Genomic DNA, 27,021 nt, shown 5'->3' on the forward strand with positions numbered 1-27,021 from the left:
CTGGTTCGATCCCGGGCTGTATCACAACTGGCCGTGATCGGGAGTGCCCAGCGTCGTCTGGGTTAGGGTAATGTTTGGCCTAGGGTAGTGTTTGGCCTAGGGTAGTGTTTGGCCGGGGTAGGCCGTCATTAAATAAAGGTAAATCAAAATCAAAAAGACACTTCTCAGTGGCATAGTCCTATATGGTCTCACCTAAATGAGGCCCTAGCAGGTCCAACTGTGCAATCCCGAAAATATAGTGTTAAACATTAATAGAATAGGGATTCCAGCAGAGCAGGCACATCAAGAAGGTGTGTAGTGGCTTCCTTTCCTCTTGACCATAGCCACTAACAAGTGTGTGGTATCACTGACAATAAAATAATAGTGGGTTGCAGGCTACTTTCCATTGTCCCTGTCCAAGGCTGCTATGTGTCCTCTCGCTATCTCTGTCTTTGATCGAACAGATGTCATTTGAGAAAGCCCCAAACATTATGTATGGGTATCATTTACCCAATCTGACTTTTAATATATTTATTTAAATAATGGAATATAACACACAGTGTTGGTAGTGTGTTCCCCGCAGATAATACACAGTTCTTGCATTCCTAATGAAATGTATATGTTGAGGGGTGGGCGCCTGGTGTTGGGTTACAGCCCGGAAGCCCCTCCTTGCTCTCCGGGACAGAGAGAGGGGATTGTTCGTTGGCGGCGGTACCACGGCAGCAGCAGGCCACAGCGCCCAACACGCATGTTCAGTGGAGAGTCAATGGAAGGAGCCCTCAGATGACGGACGCAAACGTCTGGGCATGACAGCCGCTGTCACCGAGAGTGACAGCTTTCGCTCTCTGACGCCGCACCTCGACTAGACCCGAGTGAAGCCCGCCAAAGAAGTGACACGGAGAAAATCAGAACTATGCCAGAGATGGAAAAAGGGAGACCACCGGAAAATAAACGCAGTAGGAAACCTGCGCACCCCGTCAAGAGAGAGATCAACCAAGAGATGAAGGTGAGAGGAAATGTTTTGGCTGCAGTTTGATTCAGTGGGGGAGAGTGCCGTGCGTAAAAATCACAGTTCAAGAGGCATAGAAGCGACGCAAACTTTGATTTGTTTCAGTGAAATGATTAGCGCACCTCCATTTAAAGTTGTTTTATAATTTAATGCCATTATATTATTGAATACTGACGAAATAAAAGTGATAAAACAATTGTGTAACATCAGTCCCATATTGGTGAAATAAGTCAGCTATTTTAGATTACCTGGCCTTGCCATAATAAACCAACTTTCTGGAAATGTACTTTTCCGGGAGGATAGAAAAGTGTGTGTTTAATCAAAGTGTCAATCCTATGCTACCCAATAGGCTATTTGATATCGTGCACACTGAATTGTAGCCCTTCTTTAGTGACGCCATGTCAGTCCAGCTGTGGCCGCGCGCAATGTCCAGTGGTGTTCCAGATGTGCGTCACCACCAGACAGCAAGAACACATAACCTCTTCCCTGCTTCGGCTGTGCTCGCACTTGTTGTAGTAGGATAGTCTATTACAATCTAACTTTATAAAATGGAAGGCATTTGGCCAAACAAACTGAGTAACACTGGTCACTTGAGACTATCCGCTTAGGACATTTGAGACTTGTGAGTAAAAGGAGTATCCAAGGAATATCCAAGGAATATCCATGAGCTCCCCCTCCAAAGGACAAAAAAAAAAAAGGAGTTTGGGTTTATATTCTGGTCTTTTCGTGAGAGAAGAAATGTGGTCTTTTTGCATGAGTGGTTTGGATTGTAGCTTTGATATGCAGGGAGGGGTGTAGAATTACAACTTAACTAATTTTAATCAAAACATGCGAAATGCTATCCGGGCTTGATATAAGTCAGCCTGGCCTGGATCTGGGCTGGATCTGGGGGTCGGCCCTGGGTTGTTGCCTTTGGCTGGGGCTCTCTCTGTGGTTTGGGATATGGCTTGTCACTCTCACAAAGCAGATGTTTGTCTGAACTGCCAAGAAGAAACAAAAACAACATTGTGGGAAGTAAAGCATGGGGAGGGGAAAGAAAAGACGCCTGTCTCTGCCTAATGAGAAAATAGTGAGACAAAACGACACTTAAATGTAATATAGGAGGACTGGCCCTGATGTAATCATTGACGTAGACTGGGCTAGTCCATGGCAGGCAGCACTGACAGACTACTAGTTTGTGATTCTCAGACATGTACTGGATCTACAGTATAAGGTTATGCGCGGTAATGAACTGGGGCTGTTGGACTTGAAGGCCAGTTGTATAAGGGTCGCATTATGAAATAGAGAAGGGGAGGGAAAGAAAGAAAGACAGACAAAAAGATAGACAGACACAGTTGTTTCTGGGGCATTCTGTCTGCAGGCTGATCTGGTCCGGTCCTGTCCAGTGTTGTGTCAGCTAAAGGATCTATTTCAACACCATAGTCTGACCCACTCCCTCCACGTCAGACCGTAGCACACGGACACCAAATACTTGACTAATCATCATTAGGCATATTTAGCTGGATATGATACCTCTGTGTGCACACACATGTGCACACACACACATGTGCACACACACACATGCGCACACACACACACATGCGCACACACACACACACACACACACACACACACACACACACACACACACACACACACACACACACACACACACACACACACACACACACACACACACACACACACACACACACACACACACACACACACACACACACACACACACACACACACACACAGATAGACAGATAGACAGAGAAACACACATACACACAGAGCTCCATTTCTTTGAGGCCCTGGTCCGGAGCAGAGGTCAGTCAGTTGGAGGAAAGCAGGGGGAAAGAATGTGCAGTCAGTACTACAGGCCTGGTACAACACTCCCACAGGCAGGCTGTCCACACTGGAAAAGGTTGAAACCTGAGAGTGCAGTGTCGGGTATCAGGGCTGGAAGGTGCCGGGAGGGGGCCAAGGAGAAGCAGAGAGAGGAGAGGGCAGGGGAGAGGAGGGAGGGGACACACAGAGAGGGACTGGAGAGTGCTGGACGCTCAGGAGAGTTGAGGGGAGAGGAGCGGGTCATTTCCCAGAACCATGGGACCTAGAGGCGGTGTAGGGTGTCCCGCTCTGATTTCTGCCCATTCCAGATCGTGTTTCTGCTCCAATCCCCGCTCGCCCCCAAAGCCACAGTGGCGGAGAGGTGGGCGGATGAAGAGACAGGGCTAGACCTTTGTGCTGCTTTTGAAAACATGGTCTTAATAAATATATTTAAAAGCCTGGACGTTCAATTCTCAACCCATCTGCTAAGAACACTTTGTTTTCTTCTCTGTGTGTCTTTTTTCCCCCCTCAATTAAAAGAGACAAACAAATGATGATTCATAGATTTCACAATAGTATTAGGTTGAAAAACTTTTCCGTCTCTGATTTAGCAAGAGTAAACAAACTGGAATACATCATGGAAAAAGAGTCATACTGTACGCCTCTGTGTTCCCCTATTCATTTCATCCAGGCAGGGCTGGTCTGGAAGTCAAAAGAATCCAGCACATTGATTCGGGAGTGGAAGCTCTGGTTACATTTAAAGAGTGGAATGAAAAAGTTCCACTCACAAACCTCAGATGTAAGGTCACTCAAAACTGAAGTTCATATTGGCTTAGCATTAGCATGCAGTGTTTCAGTTGCCCCGTCACCCGCCATGTCACCTGACTGACATATCCTATAATGTTGCTCAGTGATTTATTTTCCTTTTCTCCCTCTAGACGTTTGCAGAGAGCACCATGAATGAGCTCCTAGGCTGGTACGGCTATGACAAGGTGGAGCTCAGGGACAACGAGGCAACCGAGATACGGAACTACCCCAACCGAGAGAGACGCCAGCAGCATGTCTCCGTCCTTAAAGGTGAGAAAAGGCGAGGGTCCCGTTCAGTAGGGCACATCGTAGCAAAACGTTTTGCAACAGATAGTGGAAATCTGTGTTTTAATTGAACAAGTTCGGGTGGCACCTTACCGTTTCAAAATTATTTCTGCCTACTGAACACAACCCAAGATCATTAGTTCAGGTAGTATCTTCCCGTTTCACTCCCTTTCAAAACTTTTCTGCCAACTGAACAAGGCCCAGGTATCTAAAACACAGGTAGCATAGTTAACAGAGGTCAGACAGAATTCACGGGTAACCCAATAACAGAGCATACAGGTTTTTCAATAAAGACAGAATCACTTTAAACATTTGCTAGACATACTTGCAACTTAATTCACCATTCTTATGTTTCACTTATTATCCCTGTATGGCTGGATTTGTCTCTTTATAAAATGTTCAGTGCCATTGTTGTCTTAGGTCTCTCTTTATCTAGTGTTGTGTTGTCTCTCTTGTCTTGATGGGTGTTTTGTCCTATATATTTTTTATTTATTTGTATTTTTAATCCCAGACCCTTCCCTGCAGGAGGCCTTTTGCCTTTTGGTAGGCCGTCATTGTAAATAAGAATTTGTTGTTTAACTGTCTTGCCTAGTTAAATAAAGGTTAAATACATTTTTTAAATGATCTTTATTTTGTCAACGTCCTTTGGGCTGCATATTCATTATTTGTTTATATGGAGTGATATTAGTGCCCCCAAAAGCTCAACATTTTGAATGCAGATTACATTTATTTAGTCACTTATATCACTCCATACCTATGTTAGAACATAAATGGGCTCTCGTAAAGTGACCATACATATCCTGTACCTTCCAGAAAACTCAGTGCCGAAGCCCAAGAGCTTGAAAGTCAGCCCCTCTGCACTGGCCATGAGGAGTGGAGAGAGAGAATCATCCAGCGTCCCCTCTTCCACTTCCTCTTCCTTCCCCAGCTCCTCCACTTTGACCAGCCCTAAGGAGCATAAGAGCGCTCCTGTAATTGTCCCCCTTATAAAGCCATCTGCAGGTAGGGCAAACATCACACATGCACACACACACACAACAACTGGGTTAGAACCCGGGTCTCCTGCACATCATAAAAGCTTGCTAGCCGCTGAGCTAAAGCCTAGTCTTCAGGTCACCATCATCATCATCATCACGACCACATATAGCCTTCAATTATTTCATACAGCTGAAACACTCACATGCTCTTAACATGGTCATCATCATCATCATCAATCACACTTCGCATGTTGATGTTGATTCCTCTCTCCTTTGGCTCTGTCCACAGTGGAAGACGTGCAGAATGTGCAGATAGTGTGTGTGTGGTGTCAGAAGGAGGGGGTGAAGCGCTACTCTCTCTGTATGGGCACCGAGCTGAAGAGCTTCTGTAGTGAGAAGTGCTTCGCCGCCTGCCGACGGGCCTACTTCAAACGCAACAAGGTGAGGGATTCAACCTTGATTCAACTAGGAATCAATGGACAATTTTAGGTCTGACAAAACTGACGAAGTTCAGATGGAAATAAAGATAAGCATGCACACACAGACACACACACATACACACTCACACACTTTAATGGTGAGATTTCTGGCAGGTAAACAAACCCTCGGAAATGGAATACCACTGTTTTCCTCAGTGAGGTCATCTTTATCTATACCATTGTATTGATAAAAAAAATCAAGAACTTAAAGAGAGTGTGTGGGTGCATGCATGTGTGAAGGGTTTTATCCAAGCACAACACAGGTAACACACACACACACAACACACACACAAGCTACCCAGGAAAGGGCTGAAAATAGCCCACATGAATATATAGTGCATTCGGAAAGTACTTAGACCCTTTGACTTTTTCCACATATTGTTATGTTACAGCCTTATTCTAAAATTGATTAAATAGTTGTTTTTCTCCCTCATCAATCTACACACAATACCCCATTAATGGCAAAGCAAAAACAGGTTTTTAGACATTTTTGCAAAGTTATAAAAAAAAAAAAAACTGAAGTGTCACTTTACATAAGTATTCAGACCCTTTACTCTACTTTGTTGAAGCACCTTTGGCAGTCATTACAGCCTCAAGTCTTCTTGGGTATGACGCTACAAGTTTGGCACACCTGCAGATCCTCTCAAGTTCTGTCAGGTTGGATGAGGAGTGTCGGTGCACATCTATTTTCAGGTGTCTCCAGAGATGTTCGATTGGGTTCAAGTCTGGGCTCTGGCGGGGCCAATCAAGGACATTCAGAGACTTGTCCCGAAGCCACTCCTGCGTTGTCTTGGCTGTGTGCTTAGGGCCATTGTCCTGTTTGAAGGTGAATCTTCTCCCCAGTCCGAGGTCCTGAGTGCTCTGGAGCAGGTTTTCATCAAGGATCTCTCTGTACTTTGCTCCAGTCATCTTTTGCTCGATCCTGACTAGTCTCCCAGTCCCTGCCGCTGAAAAACATACCCACAGCATGATGCTGCCACCACCATGCGTCACCGTAGGGATGGTGTCATGTTTCCCCCAGACGTGACGCTTGGCATTCAGGCCAAGGAGTTCAATCTTGGTTTCATCAGACCAGAGAATCTTGTTTCTCATGGTCTGAAAGTCCTGTAGGTGCCCTTTGGCAAACTCCAAGTGGCTTTCATGTGCATTTCACTGAGGAGTGGCTTCCGTCTGGCCACACTACCATAAAGGCCTGATTGGTGGAGTGCTGCAGAGATGGTTGAACTTCTGGAAAGTTCTCCCATCTCCACAAAGGAACTCTGGAGCTCTGTCAGAGTAACCATTGGGTTCTTGGTCACCTCCCTGACCAAGGCCCTTCTCCCCGATTCCTCAGTTTGGCCAGGCGGCCAGCTCTAGGAAGAGTATTGGTGGTTCCAAACTTACTACATTTAAGAATGATGGTAGCCACTATTTTCTTGCTGAAAAAATGTTTTTGTACCCTTCCCCAGATCTGTGCATTGACACAATCCTGTCTTGGAGCTCTACGGACAATTTCTTCAAACTCACAGCTTGGTTTTTATTCTGTGGGTTTTTAAAACTGTGGGACGTTATATACACAGGTGTGTGCCTTTCCAAATCATGTCCAATCAATTGAGTTTACAACAGGTGGACTCCAATCAAGTTGTAGAAACACCTTTGAGTCTAATAGCAAATGGTCTGATTACTTATGTAAAATCATTTTTTCATTTTTTTACTTTTAATACATTTGCAAAAATTCCTAAAAACCTGTAATCACTTTATCATTATGGGGCATTGTGTGTAGATCCATTTTAGAATAAGGCTGTAATGTAAGAAAATGTGGAAAAGGTCAATGGGCTTGAATACTTTCCGAATGCACTGTATGTAGTCTTAGGAATATGGTTGATGAAATTAATAACTTACTAACATCAGATAACATTTATATATTATGTAACGATTGTCTTCCTCTTCTAATGAGGAATGAGATGGATCGGACCAATGCGCGGTAAGTGTTCAAGTTATATTTATTAGAACAGAAACACAAAACAAAATAACAAAGAGAGTGAAACGAAAATTAAACTGTCCTGTAAGGTGCAGCAATACAAAACAGAAAACAACTACCCACAAATCATAGTGGGAAAACAGGCTGCCTATGTATAGTTCTCAATCAGAGACTATGATAAACAGCTGCCTCTGATTGGGAACCATAGCAGGCCAAACTCAGAAATACAAAAACATAGAACAAATAGAATGCCCACCCCAACTCACGCCCTGACCAAACTAAAATAGAGACATAAAAAAGGAACTAAGGTCAGGGCGTGACAGTACCTCCCCCCCTTCCCAAAGGTGCGGACTCCGCAAAACCTAAACCCATAGGGGAGGGTCTGGGTGGGCATCTGTCCGCTGTGGCGGCGCGGGACGTGGACCCCACTCCACCATAGTCTTGGCCCACTTAAGTGGCGCCATTGGAGCGGCGAACCTCGCCGCCGACCTCGGATTGGGGACCCTTGCAGCGGGCCCTGAATAGATGGGAGACTCCGGCAGCGCCGGACAGGCGGGAGACTCCGGCAGTGCCGGAGTGAAGAGCGACTCCGGCAGCTCCGGAGTGATGGGTGGCTCAGGCAGCTTCGGAGTGATGGGTGGCTCAGGCAGCTCCGGACAGGAGGGCGGCTCTGGCAGCTCCGGGCAGGAGGGTGGCTCTGGCAGCTCCGGGCAGAAGGGCGGCTCTGGCAGCTCCGGGGAGGAGGGCGGCTCTGGCAGCTCCGGGCAGGAGGGCGGCTCTGGCAGCTCCGGACAGGAGGGAGACTCTGGCAGCTCCGGACAGGAGGGAGACCTCCAATGCGCCTCCACAGTCCAGTACGTCCTGTGCCTGCTCCCCACACTCGCCCTGAGGTGCGTGTCACCAGCCCAGTATCACCAGTGCCAACACCACGCACCAGGCTTCCCGTGCGCCTCCAGAGTCCAGTACACCCTGTTCCTCTTCCCCGCACTCGTCCTGAGGTGCGTGTCCCTAGCCCGGTACCACCAGTGCCGGCACCACGCACCAGGCCTACAGTGTGCCTCGCCAGTCCAGAGCGTCCGGCGACAGTACCCAGTCCAGAGAGTCCAGCGACAGTACCCAGTCCAGAGCGTCCGGTGACGGTTCACAGACCGGAACCTACAACGATGGGCCACAGTCCAGAACCTCCAACAACGGGCCACAGTCCGGAACCTCCAACGACGGGCCACAGTCGGGTGTGTTATCTTCTCCAATGAGTACAACGTCACCCGCCTTCAGTGGGGTGGGCTGTGGTGTGTCACAGCGGTGTGCTGACTTTAGATCCAGCAAGTAGTCTCTTCGCCAACTGTTCCAGAAACTGGTCACAAGTCTCTGCCTGTACTTCCATCTGCGTCTCATTTCCCGCTTGTTTAACGTTGGGTGCTGAGTGTCACTTGCTCCAGAATGCATCACCTTCTCATGGTGGTACTGTATCAGCATTTCTGAGTATCTGTACTTATTGGGCAGAACCCATGGGTGCTGCTCTCTGAATGTGAAGTTGGACTGTTGCAGTCTTCCTCCTACACTGAGTAGTTCGTGTTCGTCCAGGAAAGGTTTCAATTCTCCAATTTTACAGTCATTGTTTAGTTTTTTTTCCTGCCGTCAGTAGTTTGATCTCCTGTCTGAAACTCTGTTGTTGTGTTACCTTAATCCAGTACTTTTCTGCATCGAACAGTTCGTCAGCAGTCAGTTCACCTTGCATCTTTACGGTTGTGCGAGCATTGGCTATGAATCTCTTTATCCAGGCGGTGACTCTGAACACTCTTTTCAGTTTGCTGTACCTTTCAAGCTCCAACACAGGGTCAGTGCTGTCTGTGCTGTTTGCTGTGAGTTGTACAGTAACCTGGCAACTGGACTTGAGTTCTATATTCACCTCATCCGGAACCTTGTTTTCATCAGTCTCTTCGGACTGATTGGGTGATCTCAGAATTCTGGCTCCATTCCACCATAGCTCGCTGTGTCAAGTTTCGAACAGTTTGTCACCTTGTAGGGAGGTCAGCTGGATTAGTTTTCCCTTCAATATGTGACCATGACTCTGGATTGGTCAAGGACTGGATCTCGGGGTCACTCTGTTCACAACAAACTGTTTCCATTTCTGAGCTGAGCTGCAAATCCAATGCAGCACGATCATCGAGTCTGTCCACATTTTGATCTGTTTTTCTTCCATATTCAGTGTGGTCATCAAGTTGTTTGCTAGTCTCGCTCCAATCACAGATCCCATGAGCTCCAGGCGTGGCAGTGTCATTTTCATAAGTGGGGCTACCATGGACTTGGATGCAACTAGACTTGTTGTTTCCCTGTCTTGTGACTCACCTTGCAAGTAAGCTACTGCACTGTAAGCCATTTCACTTGAATCACAGAACACTTGTAGTTTCAGGGTGTGGTTATTCTGTGGCCGCATGTCTGTTCTGTACCACCTTGGTATGGTGAGCTGGTGTAACGGGGGTAGTTCTGAACACCACTGTTGCCATTCTCGTGTCAGATCAGATGGTAATTCTTCGTCCCAGCTGAGTCCCCTCTCCCACATTTCCTGGAACATGCACTTGATCCTAATGGTGAAGGGAGTTAAGAAACCAAGAGGGTCGAAGATACATGCAGACGACTGCAGAACACTACTCTTTGTGTTTTCCTTTTGCCTTAGAATGCTCAGTAACGGCCTGAGGTCAAACACAAAGTCATCTGTTTCCGGCCTCCATACTAAACCTAAAACCTTCAGCACTAATCCTTGTGTTTGTAACGTCAACGGGTGGTCAGTTGTCGTACTCTCCTCCCATTTTGTTTTCAATTCAGGAGAATTGGTCATCCATTTGCAGAGGTCCATGCCTGCAATCGACAGCATTCGCATTGCAGTTGTTGTCACAAGGTAAGCCTCTTCAACATTGCGTGAACTTGCAATGAAGTCATCTACGTAGAGTGACTCTCTCAGTATCTCTACAACTTCTGGTTGTTCTGTTTCATATTGTTTCAGGTGCTTCCTGATTGTAGCTGCCAGCAAAAATGGACTTGGGGAAGCTCCAAATACCACTCTTTTCATCCTCAGCACACGCAGCTCCTCTTCATTTTCTCCCCTTGGTGGGCCAGTTATCCATAGAAATCTCACGGCGTCTCTGTCTCTCTCTAGTAGGTATATCTGCAGGAAAGCATTCTTGATGTCTGCCATGAATGCGATCTCATGTAGTCTGAACTTTATCAGAACGCTGAGCAGATCCGGATTCAGGTTCGGTCCTGTGAGTAGACAGTCATTGAGAGATGGACAGCCATCTTCATGGGACGAGGCATCAAACACCACTCTCAGTTTTGTTGTCACCTTACCTTCTCGGAGCACTGCATGGTGATGTAAGTAGTATTTTACGTTGTCTGCACTTGATGCGTTGTCCTTGGGCACGTCCTCTGCCATATCTTGTTGTAAGTAGTGTTCTACTACTTCATTGTATCTGCTGTACAACGTCACATCCTTCTTCAGTCTTTTCTTCAGACCTTCAAACCGTTTCTTGGCGATTCTATAGTTGTCTTGGAGTTCTGGCATTTCTCGTTTCCATGGCAACTCCACGTGGTATCGCCCAGCTTTGAAGGTGGTTGTTTCCTCAAACCTTTGTAGAGCCTCGTTTTCCTCTGAGTTATGTGTTTTCTCGCTTAGAATACCCAAAGACTCAAGCTCCCAGAATGCATGCAGTTGCTTGGTGGGATGAACATGCAGGTTGTCTCGGCGACAATTGACATGGACACGGGTCCCTGCACCGACCATCCAAAGGTGCTCTCTAAAGCAACTAGCTTCTCCGTCAGTCGCTCCACTCTGCCTGATACTATCTGCCAGTAGTAGTCTGCTCCTATCAGGACAGAGAGTTCAGGATCATTGTCATCTCCTGAAAAGTCTGCGAGCTGCAGTCCTAACATGCCTAAAATGTATCTAATAAGTTACCTGTAAACTTGGTCCAAACATTTCAAATAGCATTCCTAATCCAACCTCAGGTACACTAAAACGTAAATAATTGAAAAAATGTAAGAAGGAATAAACTGTTTCTAATACTAATAGAGTGTTTTCTATTCAAATATACCAATTATATCCTAGCTTCAGGGCCTGAGTAACAGGCAGTTTGCTTTGGGCACACTTTTCATCCGGAGGTGAAAATACTGCCCCTTACCCAAGAGAGGTTAAACAAAGCATGTGTGTCCATGTATGCTGATATACGCATCAGCAACCACACCTAATGAAGTCACTGAAACCATTAACAAACAGTTGCAGTCTGTTTTTAAATGGGTGGCCAAAAATAAACTGGTCCTGAACATCTTTAAAACTAAGAGCATTGTATGTGGTACAAGTGATTCCCTAAGTTCTAGACCTCAGCTGAATCTGGCAATGAATGGTGTGGCTGTTGAACAAGTTGAGGAGACTAAATTACTTGGTGTTACCTTAGATTGTAAACTGTCATGGTCAAAAAATAGGGAGAGGTCTGTCCGTAACAAAGAGATTCTCTGCTTTTTTGACACCACACTCCAGAAAGCAAGTCCTGCAAGCTCTAGTTTTGTTTTATCTTGATTATTGTCCAGTCGTGTGGTCAAGTGCTGCAAGGTTAAGCTGCATCTGGCCCAGAACAGAGCAGCACACTTGCTCTTCATTTTAATCAGAGGGCTAATATAAATACTATGCATGCCAGTCTCTCTTGCCTAAGATAATGTCTAGTCGTGTGGTCGAGTGCTGCAAGGAAAGACCTAGTTAAGCTGCAGCTGTTCCAGAGCAGAGCGTCATGTCTTGTTCTTCAATGTAATCAGAGGGCTAATATAAATATACTATGAATGCTTGTCTCTCTTGGCTAAGAGTTGAGGAGAGACTAACTGCATCACTTCTTCTTTTTAAAAGAAACATTAATGCGTTGAAAATCCCAAATTGTTCGGATAGTAAACAGAGCTCTGACACACACGCTTACCCCACCAGACATGCCCCCAGGGGTCTTTTCACAGTCCCCAAATCCAGAACAAATTCAAGAAAGTATTATATACTGTATCCTAGTGGCGCAGCTGTCTAAGGTACTGCATCTCAGTGCTGGAGGTGTCACTACAGACCCTGGTTCGATCCCAGGCACAACGCCTCTCCCATATTTGACAAAGCTGGTTTGTGTGTATGTATTCATACGTAGACTACGTGTGCCTTTGTTAAATTGATGTAGTTCTGTCCTTGAGCTGTTCCTCTCCATTAATGTTCTGTGTTATGTCATGTTTCATTTTTTGTTTGGACCGCAGGAAGAGTAGCTGCTGCTTTCGCAACAGCTAATGGGGACACTAATAAAATACAAACAAAATACACAGACACCCACACACACATGCTGGTTTCTAATAGACAGGCCAGTGTTTGGAGCGTGGGAAGGGGTCAAAGTTTGCAAAGGACAGTTAGGGCTCTATTCAATCTGTATCGCTGAAGCATTACATATTGGGTGATAGAAATGTAAAGGTATGCATCGTTTACCAGGAATACAGTCTCAGCTAACTTGTGAACATTGCCGTTAAATTTCAGTCATGCTGTAATGCTGAACTTCTGTGATACCGTTTCAATAAAGCCCTTAGTATCAGTTTCGCCTTAATGGAGAAAGGGCCAGTCAAAAATGCGGCTTGGTTCGGGAGGACAGGGGAGTAGTGTCCATACACTGCTTCTCTCCCATACACATTACCACCATTTTTCACCCTCCATCCAAGACATGGATACCTCCTCTTAGAGGCATGGGGGTGTCAGGCAAGGCTATCCCCATTCAACATTTCTGTTGTTTATGCAGCGCTAGGTTATAGTCACACAACAACTGACAGGGGGAAAGAGGGAATCGTCTACTGCCTATCTACCAGGCTGCAACAAACCCTCCATTTTTTGGGTTGGTGGAGGTGGGGATGGAACCGTGGCCATTGGCTTGTCCCTGCTTGTCTCACCGAGGAAGAAGGGCAGGGGCCCTAGGGGCAAGGTGTCCAGTTTCAGCGCATACCTTACCTGCAGCTGCCTCGTGTTTCGTAACTCAACACGACTCAGTGGGTCACAGTGAAGGGGGGTGCTCACTGCTCGCAGATCCACACAGGATCAGCTTACATGAATCGGGAGGAATGCCCAATATTATTACAGCCGGACCATTGACAATAATATAAGGGTTTTATGTATGTCATCTACTTTATCTTATCAAGACTTTCCAAAATGTTCCCTTTGTTTCAGTGACCTCAAAGCCCACAGGTCAATGTACTCTGTTACATTGAACCCCTATGACGAGGCGAATCTTGCAGTGGTTATTTTGGAATTGGTTATGTAAGTTTGCTTTAATGACCACGAGAGCCATCCATGATGACTTAAAGCAAATGCTACCTCATCAAAGCTTGGTGCTTAAAATCCCATAAGGGTTCAACTGAATCCAGGCTGTACTCTAAAACAACTTTAACTCAATCCTGGGACGTGTTCACAACGTTTTAAAACATTTAGCAAATGGAGATAATTTTTTTTATTTTGATTTGACAAATCAATCCGTTTGTTTGTTTGTTTGTTTGGTGCCCAAGAACATGACCGAGCTCTTGACAGTTTGTTATAAGTGTATAATGATGTGGCTTTGCCCCTGTCCGTCAGGCCCGGGATGAAGATCTCAATGGAGGTGAGCAATCCCCCCAACACACCCATGCCGACGACTCACCCCGACTGGTGATGAAGATGAACAGCAGTGGGGCCAGAGTAAGAACAGAACATAATCGACATCATGGAAATACATTACTAAACATAACTAAAATGTTTTTGCTTAAAGTGTACTAATGAAGTCAAGCATGTTTGTCTTTAAGAGATATACACCTACTTCAAACACTTAGGGGCAGTTTCCAGGACACAGATTAAGCCTTAGACTAGGAGTAGGCTTAATCTGTGACTGGGAAACTGCCCCTTAAATTGATAGTTTGGCTGTTTTCCATATATAGATATTTGTTACCTTAAATTAGGCTATGGACAAGGAGAGGCTGCAATCCACATTAGGTTTTGTTAAAGTAGTCATAGCCAACAATTAGCCACATTAGCATTTTGGGACCAATTCCCCATGCAAATTAATCTTTCGTGTTTAGAATATATTACATTTAATGCCCAAATCATTTAAAAAAAGAACACAATGAATTTAATATGATTTGAGCATGAAATTGAACACATGCTATATAGGGAAGATTGCCTTACATGGAGAATTCATCCCAAATGTTGAAGTCACTCCTTGTCCAGTATAGACTGATTAAATGTTTTTGTGCGGAAACAATTAAGGGCCTTTTAGTCATATTGAGATGGAAAAACAAAATCACTCTATTTAAATATTATACAATACATTCCACATTCAAATAATTGGTTTTCCCTTTTCACGTGACACTTTAGTAATTCTCCACAGTCACTCTCGCCTGTACCTCAGGTGTGCAATTGGTGCAAACACGTCCGCCACACCAAAGAGTACCTGGACTTCGGCGCAGGCGCAGAACGGCTCCAGTTCTGCAGTAGTAAGTGCTTGAACCAGTACAAGATGGACGTGTTCTACAGAGAGGCCAGGGCAGCTCTCATCAGCTCCAGCCCAGGCCCAGGAAGACCCACCCAGGATGGGAGAACTGAGTCCAACGGAGGGGGTCAGAACCAGAAACTCCTGACCCCCGAATCGTGGAACAATGGCGCGGGAGTCGTTCGGGGGAGGACCAGGTCACCCAAAGGGCCCATGCCAAGGACTGTGTCACCATCTGAGGCGTCGTCCTCGTCCTCCAAGGCCCCCGTCTCTGGGCTGAGACACCTGGAGAGGCATGTCCTGCCACCGTTGCCACCCCCAGAGGTGGCAAACCACCACTCCGTCCCCCCTCCTCCTCCTCGCCCCTCCATGGAGCACCACCAACACCACCAAGCAATTCCTCAGATCCCGCTGCCCTTCATCCGGCCCCCCCTCCACGCCCAAGGCCTGACGAGCCCCATCGCCAATCCCCACAGGTGCCACCCTGGCCCCCTTCCAGCCCCATCAACCGGTCCACCCCTCACTCCCCCCACCTCCAGCCCCCTCAACCTCCTCCATGAACCCACCTAGAATGCACCCATACCCGGGGGCCTACTTCCCTGGCCTGCACTCTCCCCCAATGATGGGGCCCCGTGGCCCTGTGCCCATGCCCTCTATGATGAACTTCGGGAGATGGCCGTCCCTAGGCCCCTTCTTCCCTCAGCCCATGGTCCTGGTTCCCTACCCCATTATTGTACCCATCCCCGTCCCCATCCCCATTCCTATACCCATACCCATGCCCCCTAAGGCTTCCCCCTCAGACCCCCTAGGGATCTCCCCCAGTGGGGTTATCCAGCCAGTGCCAGATGGGATGGAGAGGAGGTGCTCCAGTGGTGTCAAGCTGCCCTCTCCCGGGAGCTCTGTGCTAAGCAGATTAAGTACAACCACCAACCAGGGTCTACCAACGCCCTCCGACCACCCCAAAAGGGATATCACAGATTGGGTTAAATCTGAGAGGCAGGCTCCGTCGCCCATGTCGACCCCCCACAGTGCAGCGTCCTCCCCCAGGGCTTGCTACGATGCTTCCCCTTCTTCCACCTCAGTGATTGAGGCACTGTTAGACTTTAAGCTGGGCCAGCAGCAGCAGCCAGAGAGACAGCTCATTCATAGAGTGCTCCAGAGGACCCCAGTCAAGCTGGAGCTCAACCCCCATGGAATGGTGGACCTGTCGGGTAAACGGGAGTCCAGAACGGGGCAAAGCACCAGGGTATTGGATGCCAGAGTGGACCACCACAACCACCACCATGACATTATCAAACCCACCCCTCCACCATCCCAGTCCCCCCTTCACCTTCACGACATTTCCTTCCCCCAGAGCCCAAACACACAACTCCCCTCGCACACTCCACCAATGACCAGAGGGGGATGCCGCAGCCCTCCCTGTGATGCCGCCACCTCCTCCCCCCCGATGTCCCCAGACATCCCTAACCGAACGACTACGTCATCATCCCCCGACCCTGCTCCCAGCCCAGACTCCTCCCAGTCCAAGAGAGAGGCCCCGCTCCTTGGCCCTGACTCTGTCCTCAGCGAGCTGGAGGCAGTCAAAGAGAACAGCTGCTCCAATGGCCAGGTCCAGGGGAGGGACCAGGGCCAGTTCCCTCCCCTCCCCACTAGCCAATCAGAGGAGCCCTCGCCCAGTGGCGACCCTAAGGAAGCCCACATCCTCGATGAGGACCACGCCTATGCCCTGCCCACCCCCACCCCTACCCCTACCAGGACGGGCATTTTCCCAGCCACCACCCACACCACACTCCTTCTGCCCAAGCTCAGGGACAAGGGCGCCCTCTGGAGCCCACCAAGTGTGGCTGGACCTGGGGACATAGAGCCTGCTCAGAAGAGACGGTGCCTCCGCATCCGAGATCAGAACAAGTAGAAGAGGGAGGTGGGTGTTGCTTGTTACACAGGCTTTTGGGGCACTATCACATATGTTGTTGTTGGGGGGGGGGGGGGGCGGGTCATGGAGATGTTAGGATACCTAGAGGAATCTGAATGAGGAAGACGTAATACAGGTGAAGATTATATGAAGGATATGAAGGAACTTCCATATAGATGAAATAACATTTGAAGAAGGTATACAATTAACTGCTTAAATCTATCACCAACAATCAATCACACACACATACACTCGCGTGCCCTGACAGATCCCCATATAAAACAGTCCAACATCCAAACAAAGCGTTGTCACTGTAACAGACCCTGCATGTTGAGGTGATCTCTTTTCAAAGTGACTCTCATTGTCTCTCTTCTCTGCTCCTTCCCTTGGCCTCGCTGTAATCCTAGAGCTGTGGGGAGTGCCAAATTACTGGGATTCTCTCTCTTTGGCGCCATTCTGTTTCGTGGCCATGCGCATATTGTGTAACCTTGTGTGTGCTTTTGGGAATATCCCATTGGCTCCATTGCACCAGGCAAGCTCTAATCAAACATGGTTGATTCAAATACATTTTGAGAACCGAGCTAGTACATTTGGTTCCAAAGTCATACACTTCCTGATCAGTAAAACTGAAGGTTTTTAAAACATTCTGAGAAGATCTCACCTGTTCTGTGTACATGTTTAGGTTGCAGAGAGGTTCTGGTCAGAACCTTTATTGTAGCACAGCATCAGTGAGATTCAAACCTATGCTCTTATCTTACTTTACTCACGGTATTAGACCACTGTACCACCAGGGTGAAGGTAACATGCAATGTTTTTTTTAACTCAAGCTATTCATTTTAGTCTGTTCAAGCAAACTACATTTCAAAGGAAACAAGCACTCATGAACCCTATCAGTCCCGAGACCCCAGCAAAAATCGGCTTTTAATTTATCTGACCTTCATTTATCTGATTGTTCAGCCTTTATATTTAGCCTCACAATGAATTGTTTGACCTTTTTCTTTTCAGGACAATCGGGGCTACAAGTAGAACAGAAAACAATTTGATTGACAAATTAAATGTAAAAATGCAAGGTCCGCCAAAGGAAAAACCTGAGAAAATTGAATTTATATGAATGCTGTAAGTACAGAAATGGGTTGAACAGTGGGAAATGAACATCCTACTAGTCAGTAACAACTGTGTGGAGTTTGTGACAGAAAATATGTGAGCTTATTACAGTATTATAAACACTGTCCTGGGATTTCCTATGAACTTCAATATGGAAGAACCACTTACTTTCTAACGACTCTTTGTCGCTTGTGAGAGTCTATAGAGTGTCATGGAGCAACACATGTTACATGTGCGTGTTTGTGAGAATCTCAGCTTTATTTTAATAGTTTGTAGCTCAAACCATTCAGAGTCTATGGACATTTTTGTAAAAAGACCCGGCCCAAGTCCCTTCGGGATCCACCCTTGTCTCACTAACACCGCTCTAGCTCAGGCCCCATTATTCAGTGTCCATGGGTGAGGTCGATTGATCAAGGGTGATCGAGCAGCTCACCCAAAGGATTGGGTACTGCCAAAGTTCCACACTGTGTGATAATCTTTTATCCCATGAACCACCACTCTTCCAATCCAGCCCTCTTTCTGGCGTTACCTTGGAGACGGTGGCGATCAGCAGACTCGAAGGCGCTGTGAATATGAGAGCCTGTGTCTGTGTGTGTGTGCTGTGAAAATGAGAGCCAGCCCTCAGTGATAGAGCTCTGGGGCTTCATTAGAATACTGAGCAGCAGAACCGGAACGATCCGGTTACGTGTGTCACAACGACACTGACATGCAATACTGGCCCTGGCGCCGTCGCTCGGTCTCACTCCAATGTAGGAGTTTAGTGCTGAGCAATCATCTCTTCTCGTCTAATTTAGTTCTCTTCTCTCCTCATCTCCCCTATTCTTTCTTATCCTCTCCTTCTCCACTCCCGTCCTCTCTTCTTCTCTCCTCATCTCCCCTATTCTTTCTTCTCCACTCCCGTCCTCTCTTCTTCTCTCCTCATCTCCCCTATTCTTTCTTATCCTCTCCTTCTCCACTCCCATCCTCTCTTCTTCTCTCCTCATCTCCCCTATTCTTTCTTATCCTCTCCTTCTCCACTCCCGTCCTCTCTTCTTCTCTCCTCATCTCCCCTATTCTTTCTTATCCTCTCCTTCTCCACTCCCGTCCTCTATTCTTCTCCACCTCCTCTCCCCTTTTCTCTCCTCTCTTTCTCTTCTCTCCATTTATCTACTCTCTCCTCTCCTCTCCTCTCCTCTCCTCTCCTCTCCTCTCCTCTCCTCTCCTCTCCTCTCCTCTCCTCTCCTCTCCTCTCCTCTCCTCTCCTCTCCTCTCCTCTCCTCTCCTCTCCTCTCCTCTCCTCTCCTCTCCTATCTTATTCCCTTCTCTCACTTCACAGCTTCTTCCTGCCAACCAGATGTTCTATGGAAGACATAAAGTACATTCAAGGAGCAACCCTAACGACCAATCAGATTGGAACCCTCCTTACTTTCGACAAATCAGATCCGTCTCCAGTTGACCCTTTTCTAATTGTTCATTCAAATGGTCCTTTTGCCACCCAGAGCTGTGTGATTATGTGCTTATCTTTCCGTTTTACATCCTGGGCTTAATGTACACATGATGACAGAGAAGGTTTTGATTTCCAGTTACCTCTACTTCCTCCCTTCTCCCCTCCCATTTCAAAAACCCTCAAAAGGTCAAGGGTCATCTTAATAATTGTGTCTGAAAGTGAAAAAGATGGCTATTTGCAGAGAGTGACACATAACCCAATGACTGTTTATCATATATTCCCAAAAGCCATGTGCCAGAATTATTAAACCATCTTCTTTCAGAGAGGTCCCCGCTTCACCCGTTGTCATTTGTCCACCGGTCTCCTTAGTAACCAATACACATGAAAATCACAGAGGGTTGCCAGCGTTGCGCAGGCGGATTTATTGCTTGGTGTTCTGTGTAAGGGGAGCCTGTGTGTGTGTTTGTGTGTGTGTTTTTGGTTTTACTATCTTTGTGGGGACCACAAGTCCTCACAAGGATAGTAAAACAAGGAAAATTCAGACACGTGGAAGTTTCCCCAGTCCCCACAAGAAAATATACTATTTTATGCTTAGTGGTTAGGTTAGGTTGACAATTAGGGTTAGGGTTACAATTAAGGTTAGGACCAGTGCTTAATTTGAACCGGAACCTATTTGGCCGGATCTGGTACATCTCGTGGCATGAAAAATGATTGGCTTTCACAGAACTAGAATGAGATTCACTTCTATGATCTCTCTCCCTCCCTCTGCTCTCTCTCTGCTCTAATAGAGCCTGCAGCTCTCTTCTCTGCAGCATTGCACTTTATCATTTCCTTATTGAGGAAAGGGTTCTGGAGGAGCCTGATAAATTGACATCAATTTGCCAAAGTTAAAGAGTTACTGCTGTCTGTTCAGAAATAAATGAAATAACTACTACACCACAGTAGCGGAGCGTGGGTAAAAAAAAATCACCCCCCCAAAATCACCCCCCCTCCCCCCATAAAAGCTATATTACAACCTATGTGATGTGATAATTGCGTTATTTGCTCTATAACCTGTTAATTCATATGCCTTGCGACTGTGGTATAGAGGCCTAAAGGCCCAGGCAATAAGAAGACACTGTGGCAGAATAAATTCAACCACACCTTTGTTTTATCACCGGATAGCAACATCTGTCCAGTGAACAAAGCATATTGCATGTACAGTAACAGACAGTTACATTGCCTACAGCATGGTCAAGTCAAGTTAATGTTTCTGGCATTTTCAGACCACAAAACAAGTATTGATTTAGAGCCACAGAGTTACCTCAAGTCACAAAGAAAACAGGAGCTGCCTCCACTATTCTAGCACCATTTCAACTTCAACATTTCAACATCATCAAATCACCTCTTCTTTTGTCTAATACAGTGAAAACTAAAAGATACCAAAAACAATTTAGTCCAATCAACATCAGCTAAATACGATGTGGATTTTAATGGTTCTGATTTCTTTGTGTGTGTGTGTGTGTGTGTGTGTGTGTGTGTGTGTGTGTGTGTGTGTGCGTGCGTGCGTGCGTGCGTGCGTGCGTGCGTGCGTGCGTGCGTGCATGCGCGTTCGTGCAAGTAGATAAACATTTTGACTCACCCTACTTGTGGAGAAACAACAATGCCATCCTTCTCTCTTTCATGTTAACGAAACGGTCTGTCACTCTGTCATACAGTACACGCTTGTATTTGTTGTTGTCCTAGGTTACCTGTCTAAAATGCTTGTTCGCTAGCCTAACTTCCATTCATTTCCAACCTTAAGTTAACGTTAGTCTTCAACATTTAGCTACATTTTGAACTTCCATCCTCTCAGGCCAGCGGCACAACAATGTATGAATTGGATGGTGGTTGGATCAGTGGTTCCGGTGGTTCTGATGGTGGTTCTGATCCAAATGTTTGGATCAGAATAGCCATTATAATCATTGGCCAGTACGGAGAATTAAGTAAAACCTCAAGTCCAAATCCCTATCTCCATCCATGGTTAATTTAGGAAAGGGCCAATTTTAGCTAGCTAGCTAGCCACCGGAGGACGAGAACACAATGAGATGCACAATTCAAGTTTTTCTGTCAATACCATATGCTCCAAAATCAAAGCTGGCTTCCCTTAACACTTTTTTTGTTGCGCCAGGACCATTTATAATTAAGCGGGCTCAGTTTAGTTAGACGCTGATTGGCACATTTTGTATTATTATTTTTATCAAGGGAGGCCAGATGCTCGCTGGCTTCCCTTGCCTTCAATGCTACGGGCAACAACAATGTCATACTTGTTTGGACCAGACAGCATCAGATAGATGGCAAAACAGTAGAGAGACAGAGGGCCGCTGTTTCACACGCTCGGATACTTATATTCAGCTTCTTGCGAATTGAAGGAAAATTATGAAACACAGAAAGACAAGAGATCAATTATTTTATATATATATATATATTTTAATTGGTCCATTTTTTTGGGTAAGCCTCGCTTCCCTTGGCGTCCATGAATACACGTCACTGCCACACCATGAGAAAGCCTCAAATTTAGCCACAGAGGATAAATAGCTTCTTTTAAAAATAGCCTAGCTGTGGAGTGTAGCCCAATAACAAGGCATAGCCTACAGTTGAGAACGTGTGGCAAATCTGTCAGTGAACAAACAGCATGCAGACAAAACTGGCCTCTCGCAATATTTTAAATAGTCTACAATCGCGGGAAAACACAGGTTTGTAAAGCACATGGCTCCGGCCGAAAAGAGGAATATAACCAGCTGTAGGTTACCAAAATATTTGATCAACATCCAAATATTGTTGAACAAGGGAGAGAGAGAGAGGGGGGGGGGGGCTTTTGGCACTAGCGCATATGCCATCACCAGCAAGTGAGCTGTGCGTCATTGGATGAGTAAATGATACTGGAAAGCCTTTTTAATTTCCTCCTCATATTGTAGCATACAATATGTCTCCAAACACCTAGGCCTAGGCTATTGATGGATTCAAGATAAGTCATTTTCATTGATCTCAGATTATCAGTCAGTCAGTGTCAAAGTAGCCTGTCATTTCGATCATTTGTGCAGTATTATGGTGCTTTCAAGACAACTGGGAACTCTGAAAAAAACGAGGTGGAATCATGACATCAGTGATCTTCAGGTCGGAAAAGGTCCCCACTTGGAATTCCGAGTTGGAAGACCGTTCAAAACTCATTTTCCCAGTCAGAGCAATTTTTTCTCTGAATTTTACAGTTGTCTTGAACGCACTGAAGTCGGAAGTCAGATATTTCCCAGTTCTCAGTTTTGAGTTGTATTGAACGTGGCAATAAAAAAAATATTATGCCAAAGTCTCCAGTAATGTAAAATGACGTAGAATTGGATGAAATGCATTTATACAAGGCCAAACATTTCCCGGACCCTAGGCTAGAAAGAATGTTCCCCATGTGTGGAACTTCTATAAGTGCCTCTACTATATTGCTATATGTCACAGTGGAAATGTGATGATATCCACGGCATACTTTATTATAAAGAATATTTATTCTTTCTCGTGTGTTCCGGTACCTCAAAGCTGCCCAGGTCACCCCCCTCTCGTGCTAACTTTTTGTTCCGGCACCTCCAAATGTACTAGTTAAGCACTGGTTAGGAGTTAGGGGTTAAGGTTAGCATTAGGTTGTTAAGGGTTAGGGGTTAGGGAAAACAGGATATTGAATGGGAATAGTTTTTTGGGTCCCCAAAAGGATAGTAAAACAAACATATGTGTGTGTGCGCACGTATGTGTGAGCGTGTGTATACAGTATATGTGTCTGCTGAGGGTGTGTATAGTAACGTGTGTGTATGTTTGCATATATCGCGAGCGCTTATGTGTAATGGGACCCAGTCTGCGTTCACAGTCGACTGACTTTAACTTAGTAACTCTCAGTGCAGAGGTTAATATGGCTGTCCACTTTCATTGTGTTCGCTACTAAAAGTCTCTTTAAAAATACTTTTAAGTCTTTTAGCTCTGACAAAATCAACAGGCCAACTGGAGGATTTCACCTCAGGAAATAGCCTGGTTTCGTCTCAGTTTTCAATGCCTTTATTTGGGCTATTTTATTGCCAAGTGTAACTAGATCCCTCCACATGGGTATTTGCAGAGCGTTTGAAACTTAAACGGAGAGGGACAAGGGGAATAGAGAGTTAGAGAGTACAGAGCCATGGCTTCTTGGTCCCTGGTGTGTGTGTGTGTGTGTGTGTGTGTGTGTGTGTGTGTGTGTGTGTGTGTGTGTGTGTGTGTGTGTGTGTGTGTGTGTGTGTGTGTGTGTGTGTGTGTGTGTGTGTGTGTGTGTGTGTGTGTGTGTGTGTGTGTGTGTGTGTGTGTGTGTGTGTGTGTGTGTGTGTGTGCATCCGCCTGTGCATGTGTGTGAGTTCGGCACAGATGTTCTTGGCTTGATAATAACCTATGTGACAGTTATCTGGGTGTTGACATATCTAAAAGCCTCATTCTCACAGTGTTTATGTTGAGTGGGTGGATTAAGGAAGGGAGGATTGACATAATAGGAAGGCAGATCTAAGACTATGGTATAGATGTAAATGGAAATGCTTTCTCTCTCTCTCATCCCCCTTTGTCTCGCTCTCTCTTTTTCTTTCTGTCTCTCTTTCACTCTCTCCCTCTCCGTGTCTCTCTCTTCTCTCTCTCTCTCCTTTTCTTTCTTTCTCTCACTTATTCTCTTTCTCCGTCTCTCGTTCTCTCTCTCTGTATGTGATGAACTGCTTTACTGTTTTACTCTGTACAGCGGTACCAGATGCAGTGCCCTGCCCTCTTATGGACATCACCAGAACCAACGCCCTCTCTCCAATCCATTCCTCAGCCAATCAATCAGCCACCAGGGAGATTGGCCCTGCCCTTCTTCTGACCACGAGGTGCCAATCAAGGAAGCAGTCCAATGGGGGAAGCAGCCCAAGACTTCTAGTATATTCACAGCATCTTTGGACTTCAGAGATACCTCCTTCTTTGATATCTGCCATACTCCATGAGCCTATCAGAGCCCACTCCTCAACCCTATTCAGTGGCTCTACACTAGACGGTAGGCTACTAGGCTCCAATCATCAGCCTTGTGTGGTCTTCTGAGATGGAGCCTGAACCTGATCTCTTTCCTGGGGAAACGGTTTGTTTTCTCTGCCTAGCTCCACACAAAGAGCCACATTGTTCCTCTCCCCCATATCCCACGCTAACTCCCCTACTCGGGTTTTGGGTTACCTGGCCGACGGGGGCTCAGGCTTCAGGAGGAGTGTCTTTTTTTTGGTCTGATTGAGGGCCAGGAATATGTGTGTACCCGCCTCTCCTTCTTTCCTCTCCTCTCCTCTCTGTACCCCCTGCCCAATTGCAGTATACAGTACACACACCAGTCCTGAAGTGCAACTTCTTACACCAATTGCTTGATAACTTCCTCTTTTCCTCGTATATCCTCTCACGAAGGATCAGGGTAAACAATTTCAGTTCAAGAATTTATCCTGAACTATTTTAAGGAGGGATGGAATCTCCTGGAGCAATGAAAAATATGAACTGTAAACAATGTCATATGATAACGAAGGAGAGAGGGAGCAAGTCCCAAATATCAATCTACTGATATAGCTGAGTTGGCAAGGGAAGCTTTGACTTGCCTGAGACTTGAAGACTTGTCCCCAAAATGAATGCCGAGGCTTTGGCTCAAAGGGCTAACACAGTCATGTGATGTGCAGGAGACCTGGGTTTCAGACCATCACACAGGCAGTGATTTATAACACTGATTCAGTCATGGGACTTGGGCTATATTGTCAAAGGCATACCATTTATGATCTTTTTACCACCAATTGGTCTTTTGACCAATCAGATCAGATCTTTTGCCAATATTCGGGCAGCCTGTGTAAACACTGCCATAGAAGTAGATATTTTGAGTTTCCAAACCCACTCCCTCTGTTGATGCTCCTTAGATAATGTTGATGCTCCTCAGATAATGTGCAGTGGGCCCCTTTTGGTGGGTTTGGAACAACAATGTAGGTAGTCATGTTACCAGCCATGGTATTATTTTGAACCGTCAAAGGCTGCAAAATGCAGCTATCAGTATTACAGTTTGATGAGATACTGACTATACGCCTGGTCCCAGATCTATTTGTTCTGTCTTGCCAACTCTTCTAGTCATTGTCATGCCAAAACTATCCAAACTGTCCAGTGGGATCATCATCATCTTGAGGCCTTGCCAGCACTCATCATCACATTGTGAGAATTCACTTTTAGTTTTTGCTATACATAGACTTTGACTTTATATTAACTTATGAATGATGCCTTTATAGATCTTCAAAAAGTGCTTTATTGATTTTTATTTTGATGATGATTATTATGCTGTATTTTTTGCAAGTTCTAACCAGTTTCCAAATGTTTTGTTAGAATTTGTCCAGTAGAGTGCAGTGTCGCTTTTGGAACATACAGGTACCTGCCAAAATAATGGAAACACTTGAGTAAATGAGGGATACAAAGTCAATTGAATGCAGGTGGTTCACACGTGTGGTTCCTGAGTTAATTATGCAATTACCATCCCATCATGCTTCGGGTCATATATAAAAAATAATGGGCAAGCCATTATTTTGGCTGCCATGGCTATGCCTCCCCCCCATAGGATGACAATACCCCCATCCACAGGTCACGAATTGTCATTGAATGGTTTAATGAGCATGAAAACGATGTAGGCCATATGCCATGGCCGTCTCAGTCACCAGATCTCAGCCCATTAAACACGGATGGCAGATTCTGGAGCGGCGCCTGAGACAAAACACAAAATGATATGATGATTTAATTTAAGAATGGTGTCACATCCCTCCAATAGAGTTCCAGACACTTGTAGAATATATGCCAAGGCACATTGAAGCTGTTCTGGTTTGTGGTGTCCCAAAGCCCTATTAAGACACTTTATGTTGTGGTTTCTTTTATTTGGGGAGTTACCTTACCTGTAGCAGCTGCCTCTCTTTTATATACATAACTAGCCGTCTCCAATACCTTCGGTAAATAGATAGGCTATTGTCATGAACATAAACATGTATTAATTCACCTTCATTCAGTAAACAACCATACATTTAGTGCCAATACAAGTCTGTCCTTTTTATGACAATTTCAGCAATGGCTCGATCTATTCATCGATCCTGCCACAAATCACCTGTTGCCAACCCATAGCCAAAATAGAACATTGCCACAACGCCCCCCCCCCCCCCCCCCCCACACACACACACACTCTCTCTCTCTCACACACACACATACACCTCTGCCATCTCAGAACTGCATTCCAAAGAGCACATGCCCAATCAGCGTATGTGTAGCCACGGTGACAACAAGCTCATTCCAGTCAACAGGCTTACCTTAGGTCATGCCGATAGAATCATTGTCATCTTAGTCTGCCCAGGGGACTGTGTCACAAACTATTATGACTCAGCAGTGATGTCACTCTATACTAATGCCTGTCATATCCTGCAGTACTCCCCTAGCCATTCCCTAGTGGCCAAAAAGTAAACAAAAAAACTGCCATAGTATATTGCACATCTACCTATACCTACCATTTCTGGCCAGTATCGGTTTGGGGAGATAAAAATGTAAAGTTGTCTGAAACCTATATATTGTGGACTCTGAGGACACTTGCTGAACATATAGGGTACTGTATAATTGACCATTCAGATAGTTTTTTATGTAAATGAATACGATAAACCGGGAGCTGTTTGGTGAAGACCCATTTGTAAAGTGAATAAAGGCTATTCTGACGGTACCAACATCATGTGTTA

General features: G+C 45.8%; 1 pseudogene; it reads left to right on the forward strand.

Annotated features, from left to right (window-relative positions):
• The first annotated feature begins 698 nt into the window (after nt 1-698).
• On the forward strand, nt 699-27,021 carry LOC123994949 (annotated as a pseudogene).

This window comes from Oncorhynchus gorbuscha, linkage group LG14, assembly GCF_021184085.1.
Source record: "Oncorhynchus gorbuscha isolate QuinsamMale2020 ecotype Even-year linkage group LG14, OgorEven_v1.0, whole genome shotgun sequence".
NCBI classification, from domain to species: Eukaryota; Metazoa; Chordata; class Actinopteri; order Salmoniformes; family Salmonidae; genus Oncorhynchus; species Oncorhynchus gorbuscha.